This window comes from Tupaia chinensis, unplaced genomic scaffold (genome assembly GCF_000334495.1).
Source record: "Tupaia chinensis unplaced genomic scaffold, TupChi_1.0 Scaffold000700_1, whole genome shotgun sequence".
NCBI classification, from domain to species: Eukaryota; Metazoa; Chordata; class Mammalia; order Scandentia; family Tupaiidae; genus Tupaia; species Tupaia belangeri.
The window spans coordinates 787,647-796,015 of record NW_006160223.1 but is presented as its reverse complement, the minus strand read 5'-3'; the positions used below and the strand labels follow the sequence as shown (position 1 = coordinate 796,015).

At 38.7% G+C, this 8,369-nt stretch overlaps 1 long non-coding RNA gene across 1 annotated transcript in view; it reads right to left on the bottom strand.

Annotated features, from left to right (window-relative positions):
* The window catches only part of LOC102481767 (uncharacterized), a 28,012-nt gene continuing 19,643 nt past the window's right edge, over positions 1 to 8,369 (bottom strand). Inside the window, exon 3 of the long non-coding RNA XR_336308.1 lies at positions 1 to 43. This is a non-coding gene — a long non-coding RNA (uncharacterized LOC102481767). The remainder of the gene's footprint in view (positions 44 to 8,369) is intronic.

The window sequence follows — 8,369 nt, the reverse complement described above, 5'->3', positions numbered from 1 at the left end:
GACTGCTTCATTTCCTCTCTACATGGGAGGCTGGGGTAACTATCTGGAAAAAAAAAAAAGAAAAAAAATCTGATCAATGATTGTTTTAGTACCCTATTGAACACATCACTGCCTTTTAATCTGGGACAGAGGGTGGAAAATGGCATCTGGTTAATCAGGGGTTTGTAGATTATTTGGTGATACAACTTAACTGTGTTGATGATGAAATGAGAAATTGTGTGTCTTCCCTAGAGCAGTATTATAAAGCATCCTGCCTGATACTTAAAACTGATTGTGCATTATATTGGTTAAAGAGTGGCATTTTGAAAATAAAATTAAGGCTTATTTGCATGTGTGTTGAAATGGTTGCATGTGCATTTAGTAAGAATAGTGTTTTATTCTTTTAGAATACATTTACAGTGTGCTTTAATTTATATTATCTCAATGTTTTACTCAACATTGTTTTAAAAGACAAGATAAACACAGATATAAGTATTCATAAGGAAAATAAGTCTTATGAGTGAGAATGATTGCTATATATATATTTCATTTGGGAAAATAAAACTCAAATGCATTTTTTATTAATTAGAGCACAGTAAAGGTACCAAGGTGTTTCAGTTTTCTAAACTGACAGTTTAAAAAAGCATTGGGGAACATTATATACCGTTAAGATTTATGTAGAGAGCTGCATTTGTAGATGCTATCAGAATCCTTGATCAATACCTGCTTATTAAGATTTAAGTTTCATGAGTTTGTTGCATTATGTTTAATTTATGTGTATTTCCTTGATTCACAATCTGTAGTAAATTCTTATTGCTTAGATCTGGGCAAAATGACTTTAAAATTATCAATAACTTCGAAGCAGGAGAAAATAATAAATTCCAGATTGATGGTAAAGGAAAACAAACTGCAGCATGTGAGGCATACAGATTTATTAACTAAATAAATCTTCAGTCTTCTTTCAAACATGATTGATAGTTATAGTCTTTCTAGAAAAATCCATTTTTTGAAGAAGGTGTTTGTAAAGATATTTTAGTAGTAACTAAAATAACAACTATTGGACCAATTGGTAGCATGGTGTTTAAGGCAGCTGGATCCCTGTGGCTAGATGCACAGTTTCAGTTCTGGACCCGGAAACTGGAGAAACAATGGGTGCACGTGTGTGTGTGCCCGAAATCCAAATGGGAAGGAGAAATGGAAGAGAAGGGATTGTGGCATGACAGCTCTTTGCGGAGGGTGCTTTTTCACTTTCTCTGTGTGTGTGTGTGGGTGGGTGTGTGTGTGTTTGTGTGTGTGGTAAGCACATGAGTCCTATGGCTATTTTTTAAAAAAAGTATCAATTATTTTAGGAATTATAATAAGAAGCTCATAAATATATGCAAAAAGAACAGAACTACCATTTTATTTAATGCATGGCACATTCGATTATCTTCGGAAAGGGATGAGACACCTTAAAGGTAAAACATTTTAGTCATTTAAATAAATATATATTGTGGTTATAGCATTGGTAAGACAGTGTCAGAAACAAAAATGTTAGGAAAGTTCTCATATTTCATTTCCCATTTTTAAGTTATGTAGTGTAAATCATCAATGAACTCAGGGAAGACCTAACCAGTCTACTCCTTCCCTTCCTCTTTACAACCCACCTCCACACACATCTACCTTAAAAGCTTTACATTTTAAAGGCCAGGCAAGTGGTACGAAGACAGTTAAATATATAGTAGGCTCCTGGTTATAAATCTGGCCATAATCATCTAGAAAGATCAGTTATAAAATGGACATTTTGGGTTGAGTAGCAAAGGTTTAATAAATTAAACTTTGTCAGGCAGGAGAGGGAACTGAGTTTCCAAGAGGCCCAGAAGTGTGAAGAAAATATAGGATGGAGTTTCTCTGACTCACCTAAGAATCCATCTGAATGCTTGTATTTGGGAGGTAGATTAAGGTGCTAGACTCCTACTTGACCAACCATGGTTTGAGTCCTGGATCTGCTGGATTGCTTTCTCACATTCCCTCTATCTCTCTCTCTCTGTCTCTCTTTGGCCAAATAAAAAATCAAGTAAATAAGTAAGTAAGTAAAAAAAGAAATAGTAAACAAAATCTTGGGACTGTTTCTTTATAAAATAACTAGATGATTCTGTGTTAATGATGCATGAACCCATCTCCTATCATCAATGCAGTGCACTTGGTCAGTGAGCTGGCTCTAACATGAGCTGCTTGCCCCCCAAACAAGTGTTGAAGGGTGAAAGGTCTAAGCTCTAGAAGACAGGGTCCTATTGGAGAGGACACAGCATTCATGCCTCATGACACACAAATATATCCGTTAAATGCCCCCAAAGTGGAAACGCTGTTCCATGTGTTTGGGGCATGGAAATAATGAAAATAGACAAAGACCTTGAGGTATGGAGTTTATGTTACATCAAGAGAATAATATAAAAAGCAACTAACTAAATAAACACATTTCAAGTGATTGTGGATTTTATAAAAATAATGAGCCAGAGTAAGGAGGATAGTGAGTAGCAGAGATGCTATTTTAAAGACAATGATCAGAAAAGATTTTCCTGGCATAGTGGCATTTGATAGAGACTGGGAGGAAGTGAGCAGTGAGTTGTGTGGGGTTATAGAGAAGAATGCTCCTGGTAAAGGGAACAACAGGAAACACTAGTAGAGTTTCTGTTTAAAGACCAGCAACATGGCCAGTGAGGCTGCAGGGATATGAGTAAGAGAAGAGCAGTGGGAGATGATCGTTAAGAGCTGGTGACAGCAAAGGGCTGAGACCAGTGAGAGACTTTGGGGCTACTATTAGAAATTTGGCTTTTATTTATTTTTTTGCCACTGAGACAAGAGGCCATTGGACACTTTTGGAGAAGAATAATGTGATCTAACCTCTGTTAAACAGCTTATTTGGTCTGTGGAATTTGAAGGGAAACAAGTTTGTGGGAAGGAATAGTAGTAAGCTTTTTTTTTTTTTTTTTTTGAGAGATTTTCACTGTAGGGCGTGTGCGCTCGCCAGACAGACAGAGAGAGACATAGAGACAGAAAGCGAGAAATCACCCCCAGGGGGGATGGTCATGCCACAATCCCTTCTCCTCCATTCTCCTCTCGGGATCTTGGGCACGCACGCACACGCGCCCAGCGTGAGTTTTAAGCCACCGGGTCCGGGACGCGAACCGCGGTCGACTACGTGGGAGTCCAGCGACATAGCCATTACGCTAACTGCTGGTTCCCGAATAGTAGTAAGCTTTTACAACACTACAGACAAAAGACGCTAATAGCTGGACCAAATTTTTACAGCAGATATAGTGTGAAATCAAGATCTATTTTGAAATGAGAGTCAATAGAATTTGCTGATAGATTGAACATGATGTGTGAAAAAAGAGAAAAATGAATAGATGTCATCCACGATTTCAAGTTTTCTGATCTGAGTAAGCAAAAGGATGGAGTTGCTGTTTACTGAAATGGGATGGATTCTAAGAAGGAAGCAAATCAGGCTTCCATTTTGGATACATGATCATGTTGAAATGCCTATCAGATATTCAAGGACAGAGCAAAATTGTGAAGTATTAGATTGTCAAAAAGTCATGACATCTTTCTAAGTTTTCTATACAAAAATATGTCATGCCTTTTTCAACAACCCAATATTTATATTGGAAAGTAGAGAATGATTGGACTACAGGAGTACAGTTGAGATTGGTACATAGACCTAAAAATCAACCAGAGTTTATGAAATTCCTAGAACGGATCCTAATCTTCTACCAGGAATTAGAGTGGGCAAGTTAGCACAAGAAAGTAGTAACGTTTGGTGAGTGCTTAAAGTTTAGATATATCACCTGGTTGTATTTCTCCATCTATATATTATAGGACTGGTGTTGGGGCTGGGGGCAACAGAGCAAGTCATATGACTTGGAAAAGTTCATTAATTCTTATTACTCCTTCCCAACATGAAATCACTGACATAAATGCAGAAGAGAATATTTCCTACAGATTCTTTTAGGAGCAATCTCATACTAATACCAAGACATTGGCAACTTAGGAAGAGGCAGAAAGGAATACTCACTGAAGGTCTTTTATGTTCCTGACACTGTGCTTTCTGCTTTATGCATGTTATCTTAACTAATCTTTCTGAAACATTTTTGAGATGAGAACTCTTATTTTAGAGATGAAGAATGTGAGGTTAGGACCAGCAGTTAGCGTAATGGCTATGTCGCTGGATTCCCATTATAGTTAACTGTGGTTTGAGTCCCAGACTCGGTGGCTTAAACTCTTGCTGGGCACGTGTGCATGCGTGTCCAAGATCCCAAGAGGAGAATGGAGGACAAGGAATTGCAGTGTGGTCATCCCCCTGAGGGGTGATTTCTCGCTTTCTGTCTTTCTGTCTCTCATCCTATAGCAAAAAACCTTTCAAGAAAGAAAAAAGAACATGAGATTAAATAATGACATCTACATAACATAGCTACACAGGTATAGAGCCAGGATTTTGCCTCTCTTGTAGCACTGAAGAAACTGAAAAGATGTTTCCAAACATTTTGATATGAGATGGGATATATAAATCTTAATTTAATAACTAGTCTTAGTGCATAATGTTTTCACAGCAATATATAAAACTTCAGAAAGAAGCAATTTTAAGGATTGTAAGCTTCATGAGGGAATAGTTCATGCTGTTCTACATAGAAGAATATTTTCATATTCATTCATTCATCCAACATTTACATAGTGCTTACAATAGGCAAGGAATTATGAACTTCATAGCTAAATAAGACACAGTTCTTATTCTATATAGGGAATCAGATAATCGCACACTGTTTCTGCTTTAAAGACTGAACTACTCTTGCCTGTTTAATATTCATCAACTGCCTATAATCCTGGGCTTTGCAAAAATCATTCGCTGCTTTCTTCAGTGATCAGTTAATCAAGCAGGGACACAAAGGGACTCAAGCAAGAATGGTAGAAGACTGAATTCTAGAATTCAAGAAAAGCCTCTGTCAGTCAACAACCAAGGTACTAAACAAAGACAAAGTCAGAGGTTGAGAATAAAGCAATGTGTGCTCATAGGCACCCTGACCCTCCAAAGCAATCCCTGGGTAGGACATCAGATGGAGTCTAACTGCTGATCTAAATGGAGACAGGCCAAGTTTAGAAATTCAACTGTTTTAGATTGTTTTATTAGAGAGATTTTGCTGTTGGGTGCATGAGCTCACTGATGAGAGAGAGACAGAAAGAGAGAGACAGAGGCAGAAAGAGAGAAATCACCCCCTGGAGTGGGGATGGCCATGCTGTAGTCTCTTCTCCATTCTCCTCTTAGGATTTTGGGCATGCATGCTCATGTGCCCAGCATGAGTTTCAAGCTTGCGGGTCTGGGATTTGAACGGCGGTCAATCATGTGGGAGTCCAGCAACGTAACCACTATGCCATCTGCTGCTCCCACAAATAGCTTATTACTGCTTTGAAAAATATAAATCAAAAGTCATGGGTGGTTGTGCATTGCCCAGAGCTTCCAGACAGGGCTGCTATTTGGGGCACCCTCAGGTTTCAGACCCTTCTGAAGGGCCCTTACAACTTTCTCTGTCAGGACCCAGGGAAAGACAGGCTATTCTTGTTGTAACAGGAGGAAAAGACAAAATCACAGGCCTCCTCTTCCCCAGATTCTGAACTCAAGAGGCCCCTGAGAATTCCCAGTCAATGTTGGTTCTGTCTTTGGGCCCCATCACTCAGCAGCATTTTCTCCCTCCAAAGGGACTTATCCTCTTTGCCGTTGCATGGGGGAGGGGTGGGATGGCCTAGATCTGACTAAGTGCCTGCATCTGGGGGCTAGATCCTGCAGCTGGAACTGACCTTGTACTTTTATTAAGGGCCAAGGCTTGGGACCAGCCGATGGCATAATGGTTATTAGCTGGACTTTGATGTGGCTAACTGTGGCTCGAATCCTGGACCCAGAGGCTTGAAACTCACACCTGGTTCATGTGCATGTGTGCCCAAAATCTTGAAAGGAGAATGGAGAAGAAGAGGGATTGTAGCATGGCTATCCCCCCTGGGGGTGATTTCTCACTTTCTATTTCTCTTTTTCTCTGTCTCTCAATTAAGTACATGCACCCTATAGCAAAAAATCTCCCTAAAATAAATAAATAAATAAGGCAAGGCTTTGGCCCATTTTCTTTAATACTTTGCTACTTCTGGACAGCAATGATTTTAGTGTCAGTGAGAATAAATTTCTCCTTTCTAGAACCTTTCTTTACTCTGGGGCCAACAGTTGGCATGGTGGTTGGGGGCGCTGGATTCCCACATGGCCAACCGTCGTTCGAGTCCCAGACCTGGCAGCTTGCTTTCTCACTTTCCCTTTCTCTCTCTGTTTCTGTCTGGTCACATTAAAAAATAATAATGACAAAATAAAATAAATAAATAAATAAATGTTTTAAAATATCTCTTTACTCTGAACTGTATCTTGTACTTTGCCCATTCTCATGTGGGTAGACTGTTCTGTCCCCATGCATGGAACAAGAAGTCACTTAGCTCTTGTTATATAGAATGGCTAAGAGTTCACCATTATTTAGGGAATTTTAACTTTGATTTAAAAAAAAGAAAAGAAAAGAAAAGAAAAAAGAAACAACAGCTATTTGGAATCTGCCCCAGATGTTTTGTAGTAATAGGTCAACGAGAAAGTTAGGTAGAGTTTTAAATGATGAAAATAATGTTTAAACTGTGCTACAGGATGCAGGCAGATCTCTCCTCTGTCAGGATAATATGAGAATTGAAAACTCTCCCAAGGCTGCTCCTTCCTCCCAAGCATTGACCCTCCTCCAAAACTGCCTGCTTTTGTCACTTGCCAGGGTCTTTATGTAGCTGCCCTTTGTAGCTTGTCCAGCATTAATGGCTATTACTTTTGGGAAGTACACTCTCACTAAAGCTTATCCAGCCATTCCTCAGGCATTCCTCAATGAATAGGAATGGGCTTTGCATTGCTCACCCTTTGTCTGTGATCAAAAGATTTCTGATAATTTTTAGGTTTTCTCATATCTGAATGCAGAGTCAAAGTCAGGGAAATACATATATGAGATGTCTTCACAAAGTTGGTGGAGATGTGCATTTTGAAGAAACTATGCGTGAATTCAAAAAGAATGTTTATACAAAAATAAACTGTACTTTAATTCCAGGTTTTTTACATTAACTTGTTGAAGTTCTCCTGTATATATTAGAACAAATAGAGAAGAAATAAAATGCATAAAGAGAAATTAATAGGAAGAGGAGAGAAGTAGGGAAGAGAAAGAAAAGGAAGGTAAAACTTTAAGCAAGCAGTGAAAGACCCAAGAGTGAGTATCTGAGAAAGAGCTTGTCTGTGTGACAGACATTTAAGAGGCAAAATAAAAACCTGATCCTCTTCAGAATCTGGTGGCAGAGAGTAACTAGAGCCTTGAGGAAGCCTTCAACCTCAGTAAGAAATTGGTGTCCTCCTTCGTATAGACTTCAAGAAAAGAACACTACCCAAAAGGAGTGAGCTCCGAAGCAGATTCCTCCCTAGCCAGCCTCCAGAAGAGAACACAACCAAGTCATCACTTCGATCGCAGTATTGTTAGATCCTGAGTTATTTGTGCCTAAATTCCTGATCATAAGATCTGTGAGAGGATGTGCTACATGGCATAAAAATCTAATAGTGTAAAGGGCAACAACAAAACTGTTATTGAAATTTGAGAGTACAAAATCAAGGACATGAGTACCCAATCAGGATACCTAGGACCTGGAAGAAGGGTTAACACACCAGAGGTCTGACTCAAGATAATACTGGAGAGTTACCAATAGGGGCTCTGAATGTGACTTTAGTCCAGAGGTGGCTATCAGGAAACTTGATTTGTAATGAAAGATGAAGAATTGATGCCATGTCTACAGCATTAAATTGGTTTTTACTTATAACTTGTCATCAAGGAAAAGTTAATAATAAAAAGACATTTTAACTATAATCAAAATAATAAATAAATAATATTACAAAAAGTCAAGTGATTGATGAGTATCTCAGAAATAGTGCTAACAGTTGGAGAGTCTATCAGAAATTTCACTAAGACTCTCCCAGGTCAGCATTGTTCAATAGAAATATAAAGTGAGCTACACACATAATTCAAAATTTTCCAGTAACCATTTTTAAGAAAGTGAAAACAAACATATGAGATTACTTTTTTTTTTTTTTTTAGTTTTTTGCCATAGATTGTGTGTGCTTGCCAGCTTGCCAGAGAAACAAAGAGAGGGAAAGTGAGAAATCAGTCCCTGGGGTCCTGGCCATGGCTTAATCTCCTCTTCTCAATTCTCCTCTCGGGATTTTGGGTATGAATCCACGTGCACCCATGTGATTTTCAAGCTACCAAGTCTAGGATTCGAATCACGGCCTTTCATGGAGGAGTCCAGCACTT